Genomic DNA, 27,126 nt, shown 5'->3' on the forward strand with positions numbered 1-27,126 from the left:
GGGAGGCAGCTCTCAAAAGGAATACTTGTCCTCTAATGGAAAAAGGACCAGTTTAAAGGAAGCGGAGAACAGTCTTTGAGCTCAAACCGGGAAGGCTGGGAGAGGCTTCTAAGCTCAGCCTAGAAGGAAGGATAAGTGTGAGCTGATTGGCAGGAATAACATTCCAGGTAGGGAAACAGTTGGAGTTCAGCCCTGGCTAGGGCAGAACACGGGCTAACATGAGGGGAGAGGGGGTAAGGGACGACCACAGAAAAACTGAGCTCACTCCAAAGTCTGGAGGCATGAGGCTGGAAAGGTGGGCAGAGGGTCCTCTGTTGCCCAGCAACCTTCAGTGCCTCCCTATTGCCAAGAGGACCAAATTCAGACCCTTCAGTTGGCACGAAAGCTTGTACCACCCATCCCAGGATGCAGCCTATTATCTTCAGCTGGGTTCCTCACTACCAGGCCAAGCCTCAGATGATTATTGTGAGCCTACTGTGTATGGGAAGTGGGGATGAGCAGTGATCCCATCAGGGCTAATAGCAGTGGAGCCTGCTGCCCAACTCCATGCCCCTTCCCCCATTCTTGTCCCCAGATGTCCTTGCAGACAAAATGGAGGTGAATGGGCAGGCTGCCAGGGGCGTCAGGTGGCATCGCAGCTGGGTGGACAGTCGTCCCTGATTAATGAGGTGGTGGAAACCTAGAGGGAGGTCCCTACTGGCATGCCTCGGGGTTCTGCCCTTGTTCTGGTCCAGGCAAGGAATGAGGCTCACAGGGGTTTAGCACCTCCCTGCCAAGCTATGTGTGAAACTCTTGGGCCATGAGGTGGCTTCTCTTAATATCTCATTCTGCAGATGCAGACACTGAGGCCAGTTGGGGTGAGGAGTGAGCTCAAAGTCACTCATCTCTGAGGTGGCAAAATTAAGCCTCACACCCAGGGCTGTGTGACTTCAAAGCCTGTGTGTAACTGCGGAGCTGTGGGGCATCAGTAATGCATCTGCTGCTTCTGCAAGACTGTGAGGAGGTGGGGCCCTGCCTTTCAACTTCGTCTCTCTGAGGGTGGTTAGCACTGCACTTTGCATGTAGTAAGTGCTCAATAAATGCTTGTGAACTGGATGATTGGGCCAGTAAGCCATGGGCAGGGCTCAGAAGCAGTGGGGAGGCTCCATCACTCTCCCTCCCAACCTGCACCTCCACGCCCAGGAGTTGGACAGGGGCTGTAAGGGGACTTGGAGACTCAAAGCTTCCAGGCAGGGAGTGGGCTCACAGGAGGCTAGGAAGGATCCAACTTCCTGTCCAGGTCAGGGTCAGGAGGACAGCTGCGCCCCCTACCGCCCTGCTTGGAGGCCAGGCTGACACAGGAAGGCCGCACTGCAAGTCAGAATCATCAGCAAAACCTGGGGAATATAATGGGTGAGGGTTTCCATGCTGGGTGAGGACTGCTTTCTGATCAAGCCCTTAGGCCCAAAACTTTTGGAAGGGACTCTCTCAGGGCAGTGTATTCGTGCAGCGTCGGGAGCAGGTGTTCTCCCATAATCTTTTTGGGGTGGGGACCCAGCTGTGGCACTGGAAAGATGTTAGATCATGGCTCTGGGGCTCAGGGGCCATTGGTGGGCAAAGCAAGCATAGTGAAAACTGAGGCTCAGAGAGGTTAAGGTCACAGAGCAGAGCTGGGTCTGTTTTTGTTTCTGTTTTAGTTCACCAGGGGCTCACTCTGTTTGCCCAGGCTGGAGTGCAGATCACTAGCCTCGATCTCCTGAGCTCAAATGATCCTTCCGCCTTGGCCTCCCAAAGTGCTGAGATTACAGGCATGACCCTTCATGCCTAGCTGGGGCTGTTTTCAAACTCCACCAACCCCTTTTCTTTTGTTCCATTCCACTCTGCGCTGAACCTTCATCTGGCTTCTCAGAAGGCCCAAGTCCTTGTCTTAGAGGTCCTGGCTGTGGAGCCTTGGAGCATGGTCTCCCCTCACCCGGATCTCCCTATTGGGGACTGTCTGTGGGAGCAGTGAGTCACTGTGCACCAGGGCAGCCCGGCTCCTCGGGGAGTGGCCCAGGCAGTCAGAGCAGCAGGCTTGATGGGCCAGGACCTGGGGACTCTGCCACGGTGGACCATTGTGCCCTCGCCTGGCTTGCCAAGAAGGTGGAGTGCGTGTGCTCACCCTCACTTCTGAGGGGCTTTCCTGAGGCAGAGGCTATCCCTGGACACCCAGTTTTGTGGCAGCCAGGGACACTCAGACCATGGTGGACAAAGACTTGAAGTCTCGTTTCAGCCCTGCACAAGGTGTGACCTTGGCTCCAGCACTACTCCCTCTGGGCCTGTCTCTTAGCAGAATCTGGGACTAACCGCATCATCTCCAGGGGTTCCAGCACTGGACGCCTGGAAGTGGATATGGCAGTTTGACGGGGCTCTTTGTGGTAGGGTGGTCAGAATGGCCCTCCACATGAGGGGCTGTCTCCCTAGGGCAGTCTTTAACCACCAGCCAGCCTCCCCAAGGACCTGTGCCAGGCAGTGGGGTATGTAAAGGCCTGGCACACACAGACAGGAGTTCCGATCTCAACCCCATCCTCATGAGCTCTGTGACCTTGGCAAGTCCCTTTACTGTGTAGGCTTTAACTCTCATCTGGAACGCAAGATATGCATAGTCCTGACATCAGGACATTACCATGAATAGTAAGTGAAACTCCCACTTCAGGTCCTTAGCCTGGCGTCCAGGGCACGGGAGGAGCTGATACGTGGCCTCTGCTGCTTGTGGTGTTATTGGTGGTGGTGGTTGAGATGTCCTTAGAGATGTTGGCCAAAGTTTCCAGTTCCCCATCCTCCCAAACCCGTGGGGAAATTGTGCTTCCTGGTGGTCTTTTTGAGGGGGAGGGGGTGTCATGTGACCAGTTTATGGCCAGTGAGGTGTGAGCAGAAGTGACATGTCCCTTCTAGGCCAGAGCCTTTCATGGCCATGAGGATCCCCAGAACTCACTTTCCTCTGGTAGCCCAAGGTCAAGGTGGCAACTGCTCAGTGAGAGGGATCCTCCCTGCCACTGCGATGGATGGTAGTGCGAAGGATAAACCAACTTTTGTTGTTTTGAGCCCTTGAGATTTGAGGGTTTTGTTACAGCAACATGGCTAGCACATCCTGACTGATTCATCATCATCATCATCATCATCATCACTCAAGCCTGTCCCCCAGCCAGGGGTCCATCCAGGAGAACAACAGCCATGGAGGAGACCCGTCAAAAAATAGAACTTTATTACCAATCTGTTTCTATAATTGTTTGACTCATTTTCTCACTCATTTGTTCACTTTCTCACCAATTTCTTTACATCATTTATTCCTTCAAAAAAAAATTTCTTGGCTGGGTGCAGTGGGTCACGCCTGTAATCCCAGCACTTTGGGAGGCCAAGGCAGGCAGATCACCTGAGGTCAGGAGTTCGAGACCAGCCTAGCCAACATATAGTGAAACCCCATGTCTACTAAAAAATACAAAAATTCAGTGAGCCGAGATCACGCCATTGCACTCCCACCTGGGCAACAAGAATGAAACTCTGTCTCAAAAAAACAAAACAAAACAAAAATGAGCCAGGTATGGTAGCACACACTTGTAGTCCCAGCTACTTGTGAGGCTGAGGCGGGAGAATCGCTTGAACCCAGCGGGCAGAGGTTGCAAGGAGCTGAGATCGCACCACTCTACTCTGGCCTGGGCGACAGTGCAAGACTCCCTCTCTCAAAAAACAAACAAAAAGGCTGGGCTTGGTGGCTGACGCCTGTAATCCCAGCACTTTGGGAGGCTGAGATGGACAGATCATGAGGTCAAGAGATGGGGACCATCCTGGCCAACATGGTGAAACCCCATCTCTACTAAAAATACAAAAATTAGCTGGGCATGGTGGTGCGTGCCTGTAATCCCAGCTACTCGGGAGGCTGAGACAGGAGAATCTCTTGAACCTGGGAGGCAGAAGTTGCAGTGAGTTGAGATCGGGCCATTGCGCTCCAGCCTGGCAACAGAGCGAGACTCTGTCTCAAAAAAAAAACAAAAACCCAAAAACCCAAAAAACAAAAACGCCACTTGAGCACCTGTTTCATAGGCCCGGAGCAAGTGCATAGGCCAGCAGGGAGCTGTGGATCATTCTGCAGAGCCACAGCGCTTGCCTAGAGGCCAGCAGCCCCTATGGGATGCTGGGAGTGGGGCATCAGATTTGCAGAGCTGGGGTGAGGGAAGGAATGGCACTTGGGGAAGTGGGTCTGCTTAAGAAAGGCCTACAGGTGACAGGAGGCAACAGGCAGTTGGGTCTGGCCAGCAGGGATGGGACTGCATAGTGGCCAGGCTGGAGGGGGACTTTGGTCCCTGGGTCATAGGGTATGCAGTGCTCTACACTGAATGATGAGAGTGGTGTGCATCGGTGAAACGAGAGGCCAGCAGCTGAAGGGAGGAAGACCAGGTAGGTGGCTGGGCCAAGGATCCAGGTGGGCAAGGGCTGGCATGGGTCTGAAGAGGAAGAGCAGGGCCGGGGAAAGCCCAGGGCTGGATGGCCAGTGGTTGTGAGCCGCACCAGCAGCCCGAGGGAGCTGGGGGCTGGATGGGGGTGCCCTGTGCAGTGATGGGGAACGTTTGAGGGATCAGATTAGAGTTGGGGTACCCGAGCAGCATCCAGGGGAGATGTCCAGGATGTAGGTTGGTGAATAGACAGGACATTGAAGGAAAGTGAGAATCACTCCTCCTGCCCATAGACAAACCATTGGTTTGAGGGTGGGGCCTGCACTGGGGGGAGGCACACATTTCTTCTCTGTGTGGGCTCAGGGGAAAAAAAGGATTGAAACTCCCATAGGGAAAAAGTTTTTAAAGACTCCACCATTGGACTGATGATCTTGTATAACAGGAAAGTTTTAATCCATGCATTCGAAACACAGTTATTGAGACCCTGCTGTGAGCTGGACTCTGCTCTAGGTGCCCATGGGTAAGCAGACAGACAGTGATCTCTGCCCTGGTGAGCTCCTGTCTTAGTGGGAGACAGGCAAGCTAATGACGAGCAATCTGAGTGAAGTGTAGAGCCTCTCAGAAGGTGATAGGCCGGGCATGAGGCATGCTCCTTAGTCCAGAGCTACTCAGGAGTCCACGTCAGGCAGATCGCTTGAGCTCAGGAGTTCGAGGCCAGTCTGGGCTACATAGCAGAACCCCGCCTCTACAAAAATACATAAATTAGCTGGGCATGGTGGCATGTACCTGTATTTCCAGCTACTCAGGAGGCTGAAGTGGGAAGATCGCTTGAGCCCGGGAGTTTGAATCCAGCCTGGGTAATATAGCAGGACCTCTTCTCTGAAAATAATTAATTTTAAAAAGAAGATAGATGTAGTGAGAAAAAAAGTAGAGGAGGGAAGGGACTCAGGGATGGGGGAGATGCGCGCAGTTTTAAATTGGAGTGTCAGGAAAGGCCTCACCGAGGTGACAGGTGAGCAAGGACTCGAGGGAGGTCAGTGAACCTTGCGATGTCTAAGGGAAGGGCATTGCAGGGAGAGGGAATAGCAGTGCAAAGGTCCTGAGGCAGGAACGTGTTTCCATGTTGCAAGAACAGCAGGGGAGCCACTGTGACTGGAGGGGACTGAGAGAGGGGAGAGGATTCCTAGAAGACTCTGTTTGTTTGAGGCAGGGTCTCACTCTGTCACCCTGGTTGGAGTGCAGTGGCGTGATCTCAGCTCACTGTAACTTCTGCCTCCCAGGCTCTAGTGGTCCTCCCACCTCAGCCTCCTGAATAGCTGAGACCACAGGTGCATGCCACCATGCCCTACTATTTTTTTGTATTTTTGTTAGGGATGTGGTTTTGCCATGTTGCCCAGTCTGATCTCAAACTCCTAAGCTCAGGCAATCCACCTGCCTCAGCCTCCCAAAGTGCTAGGATTACAGGTGTGAGCCACCATGCAGGCCAGACTCTAGCTTTCATTCTGAGTGAGCTGGAGACTGCAAGAGGCAGGCTTGAAGGGGAGTAGAAGGCTCCTGGAGGCTCTGGCAGGCCTCAGAAGCTGCAGCCACATCGACCAAGCTGACCTCACCCTCCATCTCCAAGGAATGGGGGAATGGGCACCCCGGGCCTCTGGGGTCTCTGCCTCTGCCATGCTCCTCCTCCTCCCTCCTCCTGCTGCCACCCTTTGATGGTGCTTCAGCCTGTGCCATTTTTCTAGGTCCTCTCCAAGTGTATATTGACCCTGAGGTGGCAGCAGGAGGGGAGGCATGTCCCCTCCCCAGGAGGAGACCCCCTTGATGAACTCTGAGAAGCTGGTTGCCTAGCAAGCCCTGTTTTCTCTAACAATACTAGTGCTGATCAGCCTAGATTGAAAGAACAAGGAATTGGCTTTTGCACATTCCTGTCCTCTCGTCTCATATATATATACGCACACATAATATATATATGTACATTTTTTTTTTTCCTTAGAGACAGAGTCTCACTATGTTGCCCAGGCTGAATTCAAAGTCCTAGGCTCAAGCAATCCTCCCAGCTCAACCTCCTGAGTAGCTGGAACTACAGGTGTGTGCTAGGGTGCCTGGCGAGGGACTCCATTCCAGAATCATGGAATCTTAGGGGTCCCCTGGGCCGCATCTTGGGTGAGTGGGTTACTTTATCGCACTCCTCCTTGTATACCTCCTGTGATTCCAGGCAGCTCACTCTTTCTAGTGACTGAGGGACTCTGGTCAAGGTGAGAGGCACAGAGCAATGGCCCAGAAGTTAGAAGACCATGGTCCCTGTCACAGGCTGGGCACCGTAAGTGGACATCATAACTGACCCATCCTCTCTCTCTGCTCAAATGCTGCAGCCCATCCGGAAACAACCAAAACATTACAGTTTTACAACTGCCAGGGTTTGGAGTTGAACCCCGTTCCCCGGGCTCCTGCCACCCCTGCTCCAGGCACAAAGGGAGCAGTTTGTCAGTCCTCCACAGGCCTTTCCTACCCTCAGATGCAGAGTGGGCCAGGACATGCCACTTCACAGATGGGAAGACTGAGGCCGAGAGTGGAAGGGAAGGAAAGGAGCCCATTCCAGGCTTCCAGCTTGGGATTTTTCCCGTGTGCTCCAGCAGCCACCCGGGGACCATCATTATGACAACAGTGATGACTGATGGAGGGCCTAGTGTGCTGGACACTGTACTGAAAGACCCCAAGGAGGGCGTAGCATCTGTGTCCACAGGAGGAGGCCGCGAGGCTGAGAGCGCCTAGGGAGAGCAGAGCTGGAGCTGGCCGGGTTCTGGCCACGCGGCTTTGCCGTTTGCTGTTTGCCGTATCATGGGGGATGCTCAGGCGGGCTCCCGTCAGTCTCTCTCTTCTTTGGTCTCACTTTTTTTTTTTTTTTTTTTTTTGAGACGGAGTCTCGCTCTGTCTCCCAGGCTGGAGTGCAGTGGCCAGATCTCAGCTCACTGCAAGCTCCATCTCCCGGGTTCACGCCATTCTCCTGCCTCAGCCTCCCTAGTAGCTGGGACTACAGGCGCCCGCCACCTCGCCCGGCTAGTTTTTTGTATTTTTTTAGTAGAGACGGGGTTTCACCATGTTAGCCAGGATGGTCTCAATCTCCTGACCTTGTGATCCGCCCGTCTCGGCCTCCCAAAGTGCTGGGATTACAGGCTTGAGCCACTGCGCCCGGCCCCTTTGGTCTCACCTTTACTCAGAAAAGCCCCTTGCCGGCCCCCAGATACTCCTACCCCAACTCTCTTCTCCACCCTTCCAGCCTCCTGAGGCCCCTGCCTGCCTCAGCCTCCCTGCTGGGTTGACCACCGTCAGTCCTGGCTGGAAGCTGACCCTCTCCACAGCTGCCCTGACAGGTCACAGTGGGGCATTTGCAGTTCCATCCTGGGCAGCCACCCCCTAAGTCTCTTTCCTCCCCTGCCCTTGGTGGGCCCCCATGCCCCTCCAGGCCCCTGGCCTCACTCTGGTCCTGAGCTCCCTCCTCTGGGCCAAGGAGCTGCTGGGCCTCGGGGAGGGGAACCCCAGCACTAGGTCTAAAGTGATGTGGCCAGGCACTGTCTGTGCCAGGGCCTGGAGCTTTCCTCTGAACCTTAAGGGGCCCCCAGATCAGCTCCGTGCGGGCCGGGGATGCAGCTTCCAGAATCTTGGAAACCTGTTTTTCATGGAGCCAGATAGAATGAGCACCCAGGAGGAGGCAGTTCCAAGAGCTGGTGCTTCAGGAGGAAGCCTGCACAGCAGACAGGCGTGCGCACATTCCTAGATGCCAGCCCTGTGGTGGCGCACCCCACGCTCACAGCACACGGACGTGCCCACATGCCCACCACGGGTGGTCAACCCTTGGACACCCACACCCCTCTCACACCCTCACACACAGACTCTGCACCACCTGCCCAGTCCCGGCCACACTCATGTCAGGGTCCTGAAGACCTCGAGCACACAGACACGCACCTGGTCACGTGCGCCTTCACACACTTGGCACCAGGGTGGCAGCAGCAGAGGTGACTCAGAATCCTGCTTTTCACAGGGAATCAGAGCCCAGAGGGGGCTTTAGCCACAAAAAAAGAGCGTTTCAAGGAGAAGGACTGCCCGCGTGCCAAGCACACACCCCTCATCTAGCCAGGACCCCTTGTGGGAGCTGAGCCACATGGAGACCCTGGGGCACCCATCCCACTCTCCACCACCCATCCCCACGTGGACATATGGCCACAGTCGCAGCTGCGGCCGTGAGGAGGGGTTTTTGCTCCTTTTTAGCAGCGTTCCATCCCCCACCCCAGAGTACAGGGGGCTGTTCAGAGACCCTCCTGGCCCTGGGGGCCTGTGAGTCAGAGGCTGCCAGTGGTGGCCTTTCTGCTGTTGCTGGGGGAATGGCAGCACAGTGGCCACCGAGACTGGGACTCCCTGGGGAGGCCCTGCTGGCCCTGGCACTGGTGGCTTGGCCTCACCCAGCCCCACCTGGCAGATGTGCTCCTTGTAGCTACCAAGGACTTGCCCCTTCCTCATTTCAGAGGTGGAGAAAATGAGGTAAAAAGGTGGAGGCAGCCAGGGCACCCTTCCCACAAGGCCCTGCCTCATCTGAGACAGAGCCCTCTGGGAAGCCTGTGCATTCTGTAGGTGGGGACCTTTGGGGCCATTTTTTCCCGAGGCCCAGAGAGGGCCATCTTCTTGCCCAAGGTCACACAGCAAGTTCATGGCATAAGCTAGCCAGCCTCGTACTCCAGAGCTCTCCTGAGGGCCCCCATGTGCCTGTGCGGGGGGTGTTGATGAGGGGCAGGTGGGAGGGAGGAGGTAGGGCTGATTTGTTTCCCAGCCTCCTCCTCCCCCTCCCCTGCTCCTTTCTCTCCCTCACACGGTTTGTTTGGAGAATGACTCACAGGAATGCAGCAAAATCCTGATGGATGGGAAGGCAGGGCCGCAGTACCCGGAAAACCTCTCCAGGGTGGGGAGGCGGGGCTGAGCCTTGGGGCCTGAGAGGCTGGTGATAGGGGAGCCCTGCGTGCAGGTGGGGAGACTGAGGCCCTGGAAGAACTCTGGTCACAGCCTGGCTGGGGGTTGTCCCTCCTCAGCAGAAACACACAGGCCCCGGCTGCCGCAGCACCCCTGGGCCACCCGTCCCACACGATTTTCATCTTTGTGCCCCCGAGGCATCTGGTGCACAGTAGGTGACAAACATGCATTTTGGCACTGATGTGACCCAAGTCAGACCCTCCTGTGTGTGCGCTGTCCCCCAGGTCCTCCCAGCTCCCCGGGGTTGGGGGGGTGGGTGCTTGCCATTCAGTTCTTTCAGAGGCGGCCCAGGGCCTACGGCATGCTGGACACTGCCAGGGGCTGGGGAGGCGGGGATGGAGCTGGAGGGAAGTGGGAGGTGTACGCGGGATGGACACCTCCTGTGTATGTTCCAAATGCGCTGGAGGCCTCGACAGGTCTTGGGACAAAGTGAGGCAAACCTTAGAGGACGTAGGATGAAGTTTCAGGCAAAGGAACAGTGGCTGTAAGGGCTCCCAGAAAGTGTAGGGACCCTGGGGAGGTCCCAGTCTTTGAATAAAGGTGCATGGGACCTTATTGGTGCTTTGGGGCATTAGGGCCCAGATATCAGGCAGGAGCATGAGGTGAGGCTTGGGCTCTCTCCCAGGGCAAGCCCTCCTCCTGGGCACCACATCTGGGGCCTCCGAGGAGGGACAAAGCATTCAGCTCTCGGGACCCGCGGGTGGGAATGTCCCCAGGCCCAGCCCCTTAGTGCCTGCTGATGGCTGTCACGCACTGTCCGGCCCTGAAGACCAGATACGTGTTTTCAAGAGAAGCTGGAATTTGGATTTTTATGTGAACGCTCTTGATTCTCAAATGCTGGCTCAGTTAACAAAAGGCACAGTGTGGTTTCAACCGCACATGTCCGCAGGCAGAGGACCACCAGTTTATAACGTCTGCGCGGTGGGGCGCTTGGGATTTTTTCTTTTACATTCCTTATTTTATTGGAAACAGCCCAAATAGTCACTGAGCTGCAACTCAGTGCTAGGTGCTGGGGCTCTATCAGCGAATAAGACAACACGTGACAGAGCTGCCATTTTAGTGGGAGAAGACAGTGAATAAACATATATCAGGTGATACGTGTTAGGAAGCATATGGAAGCAGGGCTCCGGACCAGAGAGCAGCTGCAAGGCCGCGCCCACATCTGGGTGGAATGGGCAGCCAGTGCAAAGGCCCTGAGGTGGGGCTATGCTAGGTGTGTTAGAGGCCTGTGTGGCTGCAGTGGGAGTGGGCTGGGAAGTGGGAGGAGGTGAGGTCACAAGGTAGCAGAGGTCAGATGGCACAGGAGACTGTGGGCTGTGGTATAAGCTTGGTTTTAAGTCTTATGTGAGGTGGGAGCCATGGAGGATTCTGAGTGAGGGAGGGTCAGGATCTGACTTGGTTAAACAGGCTCTGTCTGGGTGTTGTAAGGGCTCAGGGGAGCAAGGGTGGGTCTAGGAGGCCCAGAAGGGGCTATTGCACTTATCTGACTGAGTGATGATGGGGCCTGAACAGGATGGGGGCAGTCACCAGAGGGTGACCTGAGGAAACTGTGGTCAAGCCTCTCCGTGGTGTGCAAACAGTAAACAATACTGATTCTAAGGACTTGGTAGTAAATGGAAATGGTGACTGTGTATAATGCTATGTGAAAATAGGATTAGAAAATTGTACATTAAAAACACACCAGCCCCAGATGCAAAAGGCTGCAGATCATATGATTCCATTCATATGAAATGCGCAGGACAGGCAAATCCAGAGAGACAGACAGGAGGTGAGCAATTGCCGGGGGGTGGGGGTGGGGAAATGGGGAGTGACTGCCTATGGGAACAGGTTTCTTTTTGGGAGGGGGATGAAAATGTTCTGCAATTAGGTAGCAGTGATAGTTGCACAACTTCATGAATATACCAGAACCCTGAGTTGTCCCCTTTAAAAGGGTGAATTTTATAGTGAGTGAATTATACCTAAAAAAAAATTTTTTTAAAGCACATCCGGATTTCTAACCAAAATTGGATGCACATAGAAAAGATTGCAAGGAGCTGGGCATGATGGTGCCTGTGGTCCCCACTACTTGGGAGGCCAAGGCAGGAGAATCACCTGAGCCCAGGAGTTCGAGACTAGAGCCTGGGTGATACAGTGAGATCCTGTCTCTAAATAATAATAATAGGTCAGCCACGGTGGCTCATGCCTGTAATCCCAGTACTTTGGGAGGCCGAGGCGGACGGATCACCTGAGGTCAGGGGTTCGAGACCAGCCTGGCCAACATGGTGAAACCCCGTCTCTACTAAAAATACAAAAATTAGCTGGGCATGATGATGCATGCCTGTAGTCGCAGCTACTCAAGAGGCTGAAGCAGGAGAATCGCTTGAACCTGGAAAGTAGAAGTTGCAGTGAGCCGAGATCTTATTACTGCACTCCAGTGTGAGCAACAAGAGCAAAACTCCGTCTCAAAAAATAAATAATAAATAAATATTTTTAGAAATAAAAGATTGTAAGGAAATATTCACAGTAATTGTCACAGGGTGAAGGGGATTCTGGATTTGTTTGTTTGTTTTTTTGGTCATTCTACTTGTGTGTACTTTTCAATTTTTAAAAATTAAAAGTATGCATTTGTCTCTAAAAACATAAAGACTTTGCGACTAGGGCCAGGGATGGGGGAGCCACTTGGAGGGGCTCAGGCTGTCTCTCTAGCCCTTGTGGATCCGTCTAGCTGCGCGGCTTTCACGTGGGAGGTTGGGAGCAGGAGCTTGTTCTGGTCCCCGGCTCTGACCTTCTGGAATTCCATTCCCGCTCACATGGCCTTGGTCAAGTCACAGGACCAGAGATCCCAGCGGCCCTCCTCTGGAGAGTGTCCCAGCCGCCCACGATGCCTCTACCCAGAGGCTGCCCCGTTCTGCTTGCATGCCTTCAGCCGCAGGTTGCTCACCACCTCCCGAGCAGCTCCCTCCTTCCCTTTCTGGGCAGCCCTGCCTGCTAGCAAGCTCTTCCTTATATGGAGGTGAAATCTGTCTTCCTGTTGCTTCCTCAGCTCCCTCTCTGAACCCCAGTTTCTGGGTCTGCAGAAGGGGGCTCCCAGCCTCTCCCTGCCTACTTGGCCACTGGGAGGTTCTGAAGAGACTGGAGGACCAGCAGCCCAGAGCCTGTGTCGGTGGTCATTCAGCTCTCGGGACAAAGCGTGGGTGGGCCTGTACCCTGGTGGCACAACCAAGTAGGATTTCCACATTCAGTGTCTAGGCCATGGCTGTGAAATTGGAATTTGATACTAATCCTGGAGACTGAAAACTCAAACTTCTCCATAGTCCAGGAGGGAATGATAATCATCAGTGCTAACATTTACGGAGGGCTTGTGGCGTGGCCAACCCTGAGTGACATTCATGCACTCATTTCTGTTTATCACCAGCACATCCCGGGCGGGCCTTGCTATTCTTCCCCATTTTAAAGGTGAAAAACCTGAGGCTCAGAAACGTAATGGGAAGCAGTTGGATGCGAGCCTCCTGGCACACATTGTGGGAGTACTGTGGGTCGAATAAGGAAGCTGAGCAGCAGGCAGCCTCTCCCCTGCAGAAGGGCACAGAAGCAGGACTGGAAGGAAATCCTGGTTGTGGGCTGAGCTCAGGCCATCCACTTGTCGTGACGGGTGAAGGGTCTGGTCCGCAGGTCTGCTCTCCAAGCTGCCTTGTTGCAGGTGCTGGCTTTGGGAGGATTCTCCTTGTCTCAGCCCAGGAGCTTTCTTGCTGAGCTTGGGGAGATAAGTAGTAATGTCGCCTTCCACCTCATGGACTTCCCAGTTTAGAATGCTGCTTCCCATCCCACCCACATCACCCTCTGTTAGGTAAGCAGGAGCAGAAATGCAATCCGTCATCTCAGTTCTGGAAACTTGGGTTCCGAGAGGGTGTAGAACTGCCCAGGGGCACACAGCCAGGACAGGCCCAAGCCAGGAATTGCACTGGGGGTGAGCAGGGGATGCCTTTTCTGGCTTAAGGCATGTGGGAGGCCAAGAGCCATCATTTTACCTGGTCCTCTGCTGGAGAGCCAGGGGACATCTGAAGCCAGGGGCTCTGCCTGTTTCCTCTGTGCTTGTCCCTGGGCTGGGCTCCTCTGACCTGGGCCCTGGTGCGGAAGGTACAAAGCAGCCCCATGACAAGCTGTGAGACCGGACACTGGTTTGGGTTCCACCCAGGCCCATGCCTCTCTCTCTCTTCTGCTTGCAGAGCCTCAGTGTCTGCATCTCTCAAATGGGCTCAGGACACCCACCTCAGAGGATGGCTGAGAGGATTCCGTGTGGGCTGCTTGGCAGAGTTAGCTCCAGCTCTGCACGCCACCCCCTCCCATGGTGCAGCCACCTGGGTTCCACCAGGGCATTCTGGGATGACACCAGACCGGGAGGAGAAGCTCGAGGAGTGGTGTGGTCATTGGCGTCTTTCCTTTGCCTCCCCGGCCCCTTCCATTCACGTGGTAGAAATTCAGATAGCACAGCAGCAAGTGTCCCTCCTGCTCCTGACCTTCCAGCAGTTTCTCCTCCATCCTTCCAGGAGTGATCTCCACAGATTCAGATGCTGCCCAGAAAGGGCTTTCCATTCCAAGTTTCCCCTGGACTCATCCTGGCCCTAGAGAGGCTGTGCCCGATCCGATCCTCGCCCCTTTGCAGATGTGAACTTGGAGACTGTGAGAGGGCCAAGTCGCCCCTGGGAATCCCACATATTCTGTTCCACATCCACCTCCTGTTGTCCATTCTGTGCCCTCCTGTCAGGAGTGGAGGGGGCTAGAAGGCTGTGCAACACGCTGTTACCCATTTTGCAGATGACAAACTGTGGTGGGGAAATGGGTTTCCCTTAGCAGAGAAGGAGCTGTCCAAGTCATGCCAAAGACGTAAGGGCATGTCATAGCCAGCTTGAGTCTAGGCAGGAGCTGCAGCCACCAGTCAGGACAAAGTCAGGGGACTTGAGAGGTCTTCACCCAACTGGGGCCAGGAGAAGGACTGGAGGCAGCATCCCTGCTGCCATCAAGTACAGGGAGGGCAGAAGCCCATGGAGCTCTGAGCTGAGTTGGGAAGGGGCTGGAGGGGTCGCTTGTGGAGTGGTTAAGCCACCCGGAGATACCCATGAGCCCTGGGGCCAGGGAACAAAAGGCGTGTGAAGGCAGGTGACTGACACTTGGGTGTGTGTGCACTTCTACATAGAGAAATCTGCATGTTCTTGCATGTGCACGTGTCATTTATATGTATACATGTGTATATGTGTATACGTCTCTGCATGTAGGTATGTGTGTGTCTGTATGATTGTGTGTGTATACACACAGATGTATGTACCCATGTTTCTGGATGTGTGTGCCCTGCTTGAGCGGGGGACAGGGTTCTGTGTGTGTGCACACACATGTCTGTGTGCATGTGTGCGTGGTTTCGTGTCTATTCATGTGTGTAGTGCCTGTGTGTCTGGGTGCACATTGTATGGAGGGTCTGGGGGCTGCGTATGAGGTAACTGTGTGATTCTGTCTGACTCTGGGTGTGTTTTGTGTTGGGTGTGTCTGCGTGTGTGTCTGGCCTGCACACGCTAGCCCAGGGCAGGATGGAGGGGCCTCCTGTGTGGTGCTGCTGGACTCTGCTGTGGTCACCACAGCCCCGTGGGTTTAGCGTGGGGCACTGGTGGGGTTGATGTTGCCACTCTCCTCAGGGTGGGATGGCATGGAGCGAGCCCATCCCGATGTCCCTGGGCGGCCTGGTGGAATGTGCCCACGGGATGCCCACCACCGGGGGACCCCACCCGCGTCAGGACTGAGGCTCAGGCTGTGGCAGGCTCAGAGGTCTGTCTATAGCAGCAGCTAGATGTCTGTGGCTGAGGCCTGTGCCTGAGGTCAGAAGTCCATTTGTGGAAGAGGCTGGGAGTCAGTCTGTTGCTGGGACTGGGGAGGGATCACAGCGACCACGGTCAAGAGTCAGAATGTGGCTGCTGCCATGGCTAAGGGTCAGTCTGTGGCTGCAGTTGCAGATCAGTCTGTATGGCACAGATGACAGGTTAGGCCTCAGCCACACCACTGCCCCAAGCCCTTTGGTGGCTCCCTGGCCCAGGGGTAGGTTTGAGCCCTGGGAACAAGGGGCAGGGGCAAGAAGGCACCTGTGGGTCCTGCTACCAAGCAGGCCTGTGCCCAGCTGTTCCTATGGCCATGGCAGCGAACCCCAGCCAGCCCGATGTGTCCAGAGTGTGTGGTTTCATTGTAGCCAGGAACAAAGGTTGCCAAGGACTGTGCCAGGGTGAGCAGGGCAGTGCTTCCCAAGTGAGGCTGGGAGAAGACCCCTACCTGCCTCTCAGTGCCTCTCCTTAGGCACCCTCTGGTGCCTGGCCCTGTGGCTCTGTAACCCTCCCTCTCTCTCCTCCTGCCTTTCTTTCCCCTCTCCTTCATCTGTTGTCGTCCTCCCCAGCCCCCAATCTGTCTCCCTTTGCAGCTGCCTAGTCCTCTCTTTTCCCCAGCCAGCCTCCTGCCCCCCACCTGGGTTCTCTGAACCCCAGGGCCTTGCCTCTTTCAAGTTCAGCAGCTTTGACTTCACTCAGACGCTGGCGCTGAGGAAGGAAGATGAATACCCATAGTCTGGATGCCTCAGGAGGAGGCTGCATGGAGGTGCAGCCACAGGCCTGCAGGCGGGGCCATCTTCCTGGAGCCCATGTCCAGTGAAGGGTCCGCAGTGGGGGTCGAGGGGGCTTAGGCTCGGATTCTGCCCTGTTTGAGCCTGAAGCTGCACTGACCTCAGCTGGTGGCCTGTTGCAGTGAAGTAGGGAAGGATGGACAGACACACAGATGGCAGGGAAATCTACAGACAGAAGAGATCAAAGGTCCTTCAGATCAGAGGCAGGCAGAAGACGCGTCAGTCTTGGCCCAACACCAGCATTCCTGTGCAGACCCCAGACCAGGGCAGAGACTGAGATGTGCTCCCTCCCGCCCCCTTCCCCTGGTGGGGAGGTGGCCACCGAGGCAAGCCTTCTGCGGTCCCTCCAGCCAGAACCTGCATGGGTCAGGGTGGGTGGGCCAGATCAGCCTCCATCCTGCAATCAGGGGAGTGGGGACAGTGAGGGGAACAAAAACTATTTGAAAATGTTCCAAAAATGTAAGAGAACTTGGATCTCTATACTCCCGATGCTCCCCACCCCCATCAGCTAAAATATCAAGCTCTTTGCTTTCAAAGAAAAGCATTTTCTCGAGTGTTTAGCTCTCAGTTCCACATGGTAGCCCCAGCTTGCTCAGGAAGTGCTTGGCATTAGAGGGTTTTGATGGGGAGAAAAGGGAACAGGGCTGTAGTTGTTGAAGGACCATGCCAGCCCCACACGGGCAGGGAGGTCTGTTCTGTTCCCTGCTGTCCCACAGTACCCTGGACAACGCCTGGAACATGGTGGGTTCCATAAATGTATACCAAAAGAGGTATTTGTGGGCAGTTGGTCTGGGAGACAAAACTGGACCCATGGGGGCAAGAGGGCTGGCAGCTGCAGACCTGGATCAACATGCTCATGAAAAGGGGATATTAAGGCTGGGAAACTGGGAAGGTAACTGGGGTACATGACCCCCTGCTGACTCGGAGAGGGCACAGCTCCTGGTACAGTCATTAAAAATGGGGCCTCTTCAGCAGTTTTCTAAGCTACCACATTGGCACGAAGTGCATGAATGTGTTCGGGCAGGCACAGTGGAGGCTGAGGAGGGGCAGGGTTCCTTCCTGAGGCATTTGCTCTCCCACCAGCCCCACTAGCATGAATGGCAGATCCCAGCAGCCGTAACCATCCTTCTTACAAGTTGCTCAGGCAAAATACGTCAGTGAATCCTGCTAACCCTGCCTTCAAAATAAATCCAAAATCTGACCCCTTCTCTTCGGCCCCACCCTGGCCAGGCTTCATCATTACCCACCTGGACTAGTGCAGGATGCAGGCTTCTCTGCTCCTACCCTCATATCTGCTCTCTTCACAGGGAGAAACTGACCACCCAAGGGAGAGCATGTCCCACCCCTGCTCAAAACACTGCAGAAGCGCCTCATCTCATTCAGTCTAAGAGCCAAAGTCCCTGCAGTGGTGTGTGTGCAAGCCCCTGTAGGTGTGGCCCCCTGTCCCCTCTCTGCCCCCATCTCTTTCCGCTCATTCCCCTCAAGCCACACTAGCCTCTTGGCCATTCCTTGAAAATCCCAGCCTGGCTGCTGTCTCAGGGCCTTTGCACTTGTTCTTCCTTCTGCCTGCACAGCTTTGCCCCCAGACAGCTGCATGCCTCACTACCTTCGTCTGTCAAGTGTGTTCTCAAATGCTCTTAAGTATGAGCTCTGACCACTCAGTGTAGAAAAACAGCTCCTGCAGATGCTCCCAGTCCCCTTCCTTGGCTTTATTTATTTTTCCATAGCATGCTTCACCTAAGGTAACATACTACACTATTTACGTATTCATTCTGTTTCTTGTCTGTCAAGACTAGAACGAAAGCTTTGTCTCATTCCTAGAATGGAACCTGGCGTCTAGTAGGTGCTTAGTTAATATGTACCAAGCCAATGCATGCATAGTTCTGCCACCTTCAAGTTACGTGACTGGGGGCAAGTGCATTTCCTGGACCTCAGTGATCCAGTCTCTGAAATGAGGCTGACTGACGGGGTGGGGGGGAGATACATAGAGATTTGAAGTTGCCGCCCCACTACTCAATAAACATATGTGGAATAGATGTTAAAACCTGGCCCACATCTGACCTCAGGCCTGCAGGCTTCCAGCGTGGGGCTTACCAGACCAGGGCTAAGCTTGAATGCAACTTCTGGGTTGTAGTGTACCAGCCTAGCCTGGTGGGCCTCCCTCTCCCTTGTATCCACCTGGGTGTCCCTGGTGGCATGTCAGCAAGCCTTGTCCTTGGCTGGCTCCATTGCCTGCATTCCCTAGGACCCTGCTTAGAGTCCCCAGCCCTCTACCCACCCTGCCTCTCTGGTCAACAGCTCCTGTTTATTATTTAGCTCTGGAATGGCGTCTGGACACACATTTGCATGAAAGCAGCTATTGAGATAGTGCTTGGCAAACAAAAGGGCTGACCTCTCCAGACCTAGGTTCTCCAGAACACAGTCACACCTCACCAGGAAGGACTGGGCCCTTTAAACCTGTGAGCACGACTACCAACCCAGCGAGGGAGGATCCCAATTCCCTTGGGGCAGACTCTTGGTGAAAGGTGAAGTCAGAACCTAGGGAGCAGGAAGCCTGCCAGCCAGGCAGCCGCCTCTGCTGGTGTTCCAGCAACATTTGAGTGCTGGGTGCTGGCACCATGATCCCATGGAATCCTGCCAGTAGGGTCTGATGGAGTAAGCAAGACTTTGGGGTTCATGCACACTTAGGTTTGAATTGTGAGGTTGCTACTCCATTCATTTGATCCATATTAAGCTGCTGCACTGCCACACGCCATGCACTATGCTTGGTGGAGGTGAGCAAGGAATCTTGAAATTGAGAGTCGGATGGGATCCAATTGTGTGGCTGTGGTCTTGACAAGTTCTTTGCAAGCTCTCAGCCTGGGTTTCTCCTCTAGGGGATGGTCAGATCCTGACCTTGGGGTACTGTCTTGTGACTCTCCATGATACCACTTGTGGAAGGGCCCTGGCCAGGTTGTGGTTTCCATCACCCTTTGGCAGATGTGAATGGCAGCCCTGCTGAATCACTACCCTTCTGTACCACTGCCCCAGGAGCTCCAGGGAGTCCCCAGGGAGCCAGGGAACAAGAGAAGCCCCTGGAACAAATGACAGGCTCTGCCCTTTTTTGAGACAAGCCACCCACCACCATCCCATCCCTCTACACCCATCCCCAGAATCTGGAATCCGTGAAGGCTACTCACTGAGGGACCTGGAATCTGTGAAGGGTACTCACTGAGCGACCTGGAATCTGTGAAGGGTACTCACTGAGCGACCTGGAATCTGTGAAGGTACTCACTGAGCGACCTGGAATCTGTGAAGGGTACTCACTGAGCGACCTGGAATCTGTGAAGGGTACTCACTGAGCGACCTGGAATCTGTGAAGGTACTCACTGAGCGACCTGGAATCTGTGAAGGGTACTCACTGAGCGACCTGGAATCTGTGAAGGTACTCACTGAGCGACCTGGAATCTGTGAAGGTACTCACTGAGCGACCTGGAATCTGTGAAGGGTACTCACTGAGCGACCTGGAATCTGTGAAGGTACTCACTGAGCGACCTGGAATCTGTGAAGGTACTCACTGAGCGACCTGGAATCTGTGAAGGTACTCACTGAGCGACCTGGAATCTGTGAAGGGTACTCACTGAGCGACCTGGAATCTGTGAAGGGTACTCACTGAGCGACCTGGAATCTGTGAAGGTACTCACTGAGCGACCTGGAATCTGTGAAGGGTACTCACTGAGCGATGTCAGGTGAGTCTTAGGACGTGTCCTGGCCCTGATGTTCTTCATCTTCCACCTCCAGCCCCATTTTCTCCAGTGGAACTATTGGCTCAAAGAAGAGAAACCCTGGGCTTGGTCAGGCTTATGGGAGGAGGGCTTGGTTTAACCTCATTCTTTCATGCATTCACTAACTCATTCATTGAACAAGTGCTTATGGAATGTGTACCAGGAACCATTCCAAAGGAACAAACAGACAAAAATACCCACCAGATACATAAATATGTAAATTACATGGTATATTAGAAGGTGGGGAACAGCATTCCAGGCAGACGGATCAACAAGTGCAAAGGCCCTAAGGTGAGAGTGTGCCTGGTGAATTCAGGAATGGCAAGGGGCAACGTGGTGAGTGGGGCAACAGGCGGGACTGAGGGCAGGAGGTGGTGGGGGCCTGATTGTGTGGGCTGTCATCAGCACCTGGGGAACTCTCTCTTCCTCATCACTCAGAAACTGGGGAGGGGAGGGAAGACATTCCAGCCAGGTTGGTGATCCCCAGCGGGCATTTGGGCTTTTCCATTGCCACCTTAATGGTATACACAATGCACATCTCCTTGTTCATCCAGCAGCCTCAGGACTGAGTGACCCTGGTCCCCAAGACAGATACTGAAGACAGAGACGAAGCAGCCTGACATTTTAAATATGGGGAGCCCAGAGCAGGGCGGGGCTGCCCAGGACCTTAGGGATTCATTTCTGGTAGGGAGGCCTGCTACCAGGCTTCAGGGAATGCCAGAAAAAAGGTGCCCGAGGCCCATCTGGCAGGTAATGATGGGCAGGGTTGGGTGTAGGATGTATGGAGACTTTAGTATGGGCAAGGTGGGGGTTTAGTAGGTGGAGGGGGGAGATTGGGACATCACTGAGCAGCAAAACCCAAGTGTGACAGGTGGTCGGTATGCTCCTGCCAGAGCAGAGAGACCTGAGTAGGAAGAAGTGGAGGTGGAGGCCCAGGAGAATGAGACAGACAGACTCACTGGCCAGCGGGAGAAAGTGGTAGGACTAGCCAGGGCTGACACATCTGTGTGATCCCTGGTGCAGTAAATCCTGTAGATGGATGGACACGTGGATGGATAGAAAGGTGGGTGGATGCAGCGACGGATAGATGGATGAATGAATGAATGACTGCGTGGGCGGTGAGCGGCCGGGAGAGGGGCGGGCCAGCTGAGCGCTCAATCACAGCCCCAGGGCTCGGTGCCCGCCAGCTGCACTCAGAACCCCCCTCACCGCGGCCCTGCCTGGGGGTGCGTAATTACGTGCCCCCAGGGCTCTGGATCTGCTGCTGGGACTACAGAGAAGAGGGGCCTGAGCCACCGCCGCCAGGCTCCACGCGCCGGCCTCGAGCGCACTCCCTTCGGCCGCCGGGGAACCTAGAGGCGCGGTTTGGCCCTAAGGTCCCCGGTCCCGCTCTTCTTTGTCTCGGCCTAGTTCTCGGCTGTCTCCGGGCCGCGACCCACCTCTCCGGGCGGTCCTTGCCGCGTGCTTCTGTGCTGCCCCCGATCATCGAGTCAGTTCTCACTGCGTTCCCGGCCCGTAGGCATCTCCCCCAGCTGGGGAGGGTCCCCCAAACCCTGTGCCTCTAGGACCGCGGGGCCGGCAAGTGGCAGGATCTCCAAGCTGCGTCTCTGATGCGGCGAGGGGAGGTGCGCGATGAAGGCCCCCCTCTTCTCCGCCTTCTCTCTACGCCCCACCGCTACTACACGTCGCGCTGCGCCGCGACCCCGGCGCTGCCTGTTCGCGCCTTAAGCGGCTCTTCTGCCGCGGTGCGATCCCCGACGCCAGCAGGACTAACCCCCACCCGCCAGGCTTCAGACCCCACGCAGATCCAACCACACACACGACCGCCTGCAGATACCACAGCCCTTTTCGTTAACCCAAAGCCCCGCACAGGCGCACTGCCCCTACATGTGCAGCCCCACACACCCACAAGCCCACTCGCAAACAGACCCACACGGCCACACAACTGTCCTCCGGACACTCAGCCCCACGCAGGCACAATCCCATACACACACAACCGCACACAGGCGCAATCCCACCCACGCAGTACCTCACGGAGTCGCACAACCCCCCTATAAACAATCGCACAGACACACAACCCCACGCAGCGCCGCATCATTCAGTCCCGCCGAGACCCAGAAACACATTCACAAGCTTGTATCCAGACCCCCCTCCCTCCAAGCCCCGTGACATTCACTCGTAGGACAGACCAGAAATATACAGCCACACTGATACACGGACCTAAACGCACAGCCAAGACCTCACCCGCAGGCTCGTAAGTCACTAGAAAAATATTAAAGCGTTCCCTCCCTCCCCTCCTCTCTTTGACACACACACGCCCGCGCGCGCGCGCACTCTCACACTCACACCCCCCCCCCGTCCCTAAGCGCCTCGGAGCCTCGCAGCCGGTGACCCCGAGGCCCCGTGGTGAGAGCCAAGGGAGCGTCTCCCCGGCGCCCCCTCCTCCTGCTCCCTTCCAGAGCTCATCACTCGTCCCCCCGCCCGCCGCCTCCTTCCCTGCCCCCTCCTCCTCCTCCCTTCCCCCGCGTCTGGGGCGCGGGCTGCGCGCAGCCAAGCCCCCTCGTCGCGCGCCCCTCCCCGCGCGCGCCCCGCGCCAGCACCGCGCTTACCGAGTGGATGCGGCCACGGGGCCGTCTCTAATTACCTCCTGTCCCCCGGCGGCCTGTGAATAATGGCTACTGAGGGCGCTCGCAGGGGCTGCTAAGAAGGAAACGCGGGGTGCGAGAGGCGCGGCGCGCACGGGAGCGCGAGGGAGAGGAGCGAGCCTGGGGCCGCTGCGAGCGGCTGGCGAGAGAAAGGAATCGTGCGAGCGCTCACATTTGTTTCTCCCAAGGATCTCATCTGGTCACCGCGTTCTGGAAGAGGCGAGAGGGAGAGCGTGAGCGAGAGGAGGAGAGAGACGGCGGGGGAAAGGGAGACGGCTAGACGCGCAGCGCCGGCGCCCGGGAGACCCAGGAGGAGCCCGCAGGTATTGTTGGCGGCGGAGCTTTGTGTCTTCGGCGGGCCGCTGTGGGCGCCAGGACTCCCCGAGCCCCCGGCCCACCGCCGCGCGCAGACCTGCCCCGAGCCCGGGGCTGCAGGCTGGGGTCGCCGCCCGCCGCGGACACCCCTCCCGCTGCGCCGGGATCTTGGCTGGAGTTGCGGATTTGCCTGTCTGGGGGTTTTCCACGCTGGTTGAGGGAATCGGTCTCAGGAGAAGGAATTTTTCTTCCTTTTTTTTTTTTTTTCTTTTCTTTTTTTTTTTTTTTTGGCCGCTTTTGGCCGCAGTTTGGTTGTGCTGGGGATTCCCCCCTCCCCTTTCCTCCACAAAGCATTGGTGAGCGGTCTTGGCGACTGTGGTATTGGCGGAAGGCATGGGGCTGAGATGGCGGGGCTGGTGGCCGCGGATGGGGAGGCGAGAGATGCCAGAGAAGGAAGGAGTTCTGTTCAAGTTCTCAATCTGCGCCCCGAAGCTGGTCGGACCGGGGAGGGCGATCCGCGCGCCCGATCCTGCTCCGGGCAACCGGTGGGAAACTTCCCGGGAGCGCGGCCTCCCTGGGGACTCAGCGCCCCTGACGCCTCCAGGCGCTTCCTCGGCCGCTGCGGCCCCTCCTCGCCGCCCGCCAGAGCTTAAGGTCGCGCTCTCCCCACCCCCGCCTTCCTCCCTTCCCCGGCGGCTTCCGGATATGGACAGCGCTGCAGGAGCGGCTTCAAACACTTCCCCTGGAGACCCCTCCCCACTCCCCGCACGAGAGCCTGCCCAGTGGTCCCCCCCGCCCTGCGCCCCAGTCTCACGCGCGGTCGAGTGGCCAGGCTGACAATGAAATCTCGCACCTCTGCCGTGGGGGAGTGGGGTGGGGAGGAGGTCCCTCCTGGGGCTGCTGACCCTGGGCCTTGGGCAGGGGGAGGGGGCTCCCGGGGGAGGGGCTTGTTTGGGTTAGAGATGTCGACTTGGGATGGCGCCGGGGCAGGGAGGGGGGTTGGGGGGTGTGCGCGGCGAAGGTGAGAGGCTTGGGTTCGCGGCCGGGGGTCGTGGATGGCAGCCCCTCTTGGGCTTGGCGATTGGCTGGTGACTTTAGGCACGTCGAGGGCCCCTCCAACCTCAGCCTCCTCCCCTCCGGTACAATGCGGTCTGAAAGAGGTGATCCCGAGGGTGCTGTGCTTGTGTGACGAAGTGTTTGTCTCCTGCGATCCTCAGCAGACGCTGCTCCGATGACCCGGAGATCCGGACGCCTCGCCCCCTCCCTCAGGGCCGGGAGGAGGGGAGGATGAAGGGGGAGGAGAGTGGTGGGAACTTCTCCTTTCCCACTGCGGCCATGGGAAGGAAATGCTAGCCCAGAAAATTTCTGGGGACCGCAGTCCTGAGGCAGGGACTCAGTCCAAGGGGGGACCACCGGGTCAGAGGCTTCCTGGCACTCAAAAGCCCCCAGATTCTTTTGCTCCATCGGGGGATGCAGAGGAAGGGGAGACGTGGAAGAGCGAAGGGCTAGCTGGACTGGCATTGAGGAGTGGAGAGCCCGTGGAAATCAGCCTTAATTGGATTCCCAGGCAAGCAGCCAGGCGATCAAGGTGCCCCCTCCCCTTTTTCTTCCTGGGTTGGAGAGCCAGGTCCAGAGACACCCAGGCAGGTGAAGGCAATTCCTCTCCCTACTTAAAATGAGGATTCCTGGGGGAGAGGGGAGGCACCTTTTGAGAGGGAGGGGGGCGGCTAGACTGTTTTCAGGCTGTTCTGTCTCTTGGTCCAGGAATAGAGAGAGTTAACCCTCCCCCAGAAATCTGTCAGCCCCCACACAGCAGGAAAACATTGTTGGACCCTCTGACTTGCTAACAGCATGACACCGGCTGACTGGAGCTAGCAGATTCTAGACTCTGGACTCCCCCTTCAAAGCCCGACAGGACCCAGCTGGGTGGTGCCTTGTTCAGGGACCTTGTGGGAGGCGGAAATCAGAGCCCAGAGAGGGTCAGGCAGCAAGGCAGTGGCCTTTTGGCCCGGAGGGAAGAGGGGTTACAAGCCAGGGCCATCGGGGAACTGGAAGGGAAGTCACCATGGGTCTGGGGTAGAGGGAAGGGAGAGGCCCTTCTACCCTTGGCCCAGGCTCCTGAGCAAGCCTTTGCCCTGCTCCCCACCCCCACCCTTCCCGCCCACCCACTCAGCTGCAGGCCTGGCCATCAAGGGTGGGTGTCTGACCCATAGGTTGGACCTGGAGACCCTAGCAGCTGAGGGAGGCCTGGGTGAGGCTCTGGGAGACAGGACTGAAACCAGCAGGGATTCAATGCTGCTCATGCCCCGTGGCACAACCCCCTTATTTGTAGGGCTGCCTTCCCTTCCCCAGACCTCGAGTTTCCATTTTCAAAAACCTTTTTCTTCTGTCTTCCTTGGAGCCCCCAGGGCCTGGCACACAGCAGACGCTCACCGTGTCCTGTGTTTGTCCAGCCAAACACCGGAGTGAATGAATCAGTGATGAATGAATGAAAAGGGAAAGTTTCTCAATTGGAAGCATCTAGCCTTTGTGTATTTTTTTAAATCTTTTTGAAATATATATTGTAAAATAGCACTCAGAGAAATGCTGGGGAAAAAAAAGAGAAAAATAAGGTTATTGACAGTCTTAGCGGGCTCTGACAATGTTAGTATTTTGATGTAGTTCTTCCCAGTCCTTTTCGACTCGGTGGTTGGTTTGTTTTTTAAAGACTTTGTCGTCATTCTCTATATTCAGATGTATATCCTGCTTTCTTTGCCGGCATAATGTGAGCCTTTTCCTGTTTTGTAACCAGTGCTTCATAAACACCATGGTTAATGTCTTCAGGCTTTTCCAATCAAGTGGATGTACCATAATTTACTTAATATTCCCCTTTTGTCCAACATTCTGGATGTTCCTGATGAATGATGTAGTGGATATATTTTGTATAGAGAGCTTTTCTTGATATTTCAAATGATTTGCTCAAAATGCCGCTGCTGATGCTGAAGGCTCCGATTGCCTGCAGTGGGAGAAACGGCTTCTCTAGTTTTCTCTGGATAAGTGGGACACTATTTTTCCTTCCCCACAATCTAGAATCTTCCACCAGAGCCGAAAAGAGCCTTGGCAATGAATCACCTATCTGACCTCCCTCCTTTGACAGAAGAGGAAGCCAGAGCCCAGAGAGGGGAAGCAAGTCCCAAGGTCACACAGCAGTTGCTGGGCTCTGCAGCAGTGAAGACCCAGCTACTGATTTGCCATGTTGGTTTTCGCATCTGAAAAGATTCCTGAGGTCTTTAAGGCTGCCCATTTCACAGATGGGGGGACTGAGACCCCAAGCTTACCCCTGGTGCCGCCAGCTGGAGCCCCAGACAGGCTTCTCGGCCCTCCTAGGCCACCCCCAACTGGGTATGTTCACAGGATTTGGTGGCCACAGGCTCCTTGTTGCTCGCCCCACCTACCCACCACAGTGCCCCTTCCTCTTTGCCATCCCATTCTCCAGACAAAAAACTGAGGATCCAAAGCAGATGCAGTGAAGGGGTGGGACTGTAGGTGTCTGGGGACCCTAGTGGTTGCGTCCCTGCCCCATTCCTCAGTTTACTTGTCATAGACCTAACCTTGGATCTGTTCAGGAGCAGAGGCAGGTGTTGGCACAGATATGTGGTATGAAGGAGTGATGTGGGGGATGGGGTATACCTTAAAATCTCTGGCCTGAGATTCACCCCAGGAGACCCCCTGGGGAGAAGAGAAGGAGAGAGAAAGTGAGAGAGAAGAAAGAGTGTAAGCAGAGGCAGTAGGAGAGAAAGCAAGGGATTAGAAAAGCGGGAAGGGAGTTGGAAGGAAGAAAATGGGGGGAGGATAAAGAAGGAAAAGAAAAAAAGATGTAAGTGAAATGAAGAAAAAAGAGAGAAAGCCCCCTCACCTTGAAGGCCTCATGGGGCACCCAGGGAAGTGGCTGGGTGGCATCACTCCCAGTGCGGGTGTCAGGCTGGCCATCCGGGTGGGCTGTGCAGGGCCCAGTGGAACAGCTATTTGGGGGCCAGAGGTGGGAAGGTCTGGCCGGTGGGTGTCAAGAAGGCAAGGCCTGGAGGTGGTGGCTTCCCTATTTCACTAGGTCCCTCATGGGGCAGGTGGTAGGACACCCCAGGGGAGGGGCTTTAGGGGTGCTTGTGGGGGACAGGGTAATTGTGGCTCTGACTCCCCATCAGAGGACAGGGACTTTCTTCCCCCTCCCCTGCAGTACACCAACCATCCAGGTTGAGAGAAACCTGCCGTGAGTGTGAGCATTTGGACATTTCTGTGGTGTATCTCTGTGCTTGGATGCGCCCCCAGGGACATGTGCATCTGTGTGTGCACGTCTGTGTGTGTGGTGT

General features: G+C 55.7%; 1 protein-coding gene and 1 long non-coding RNA gene across 4 annotated transcripts in view; one reads left to right on the forward strand and one right to left on the reverse strand.

Annotated features, from left to right (window-relative positions):
- Window positions 1-22,721, reverse strand: part of LOC141408761 (uncharacterized) — a 28,462-nt gene extending 5,741 nt beyond the window's left edge. The window contains exon 1 of the long non-coding RNA XR_012425334.1: window positions 22,430-22,721. This is a non-coding gene — a long non-coding RNA (uncharacterized lncRNA). The remainder of the gene's footprint in view (window positions 1-22,429) is intronic.
- Window positions 1-27,126, forward strand: part of RAI1 (retinoic acid induced 1) — a 192,844-nt gene that overhangs the window by 20,648 nt on the left and 145,070 nt on the right. For all 3 annotated transcript variants that reach the window (XR_012425321.1, XM_065532291.1, XM_065532292.2), the window contains exon 2: window positions 22,654-22,788. The gene's annotated coding sequence lies outside the window, so the exon portion shown is untranslated. The remainder of the gene's footprint in view (window positions 1-22,653; window positions 22,789-27,126) is intronic.

The sequence above is a fragment of the Macaca fascicularis genome, chromosome 16 (genome assembly GCF_037993035.2).
Source record: "Macaca fascicularis isolate 582-1 chromosome 16, T2T-MFA8v1.1".
Taxonomy (NCBI): domain Eukaryota; kingdom Metazoa; phylum Chordata; class Mammalia; order Primates; family Cercopithecidae; genus Macaca; species Macaca fascicularis.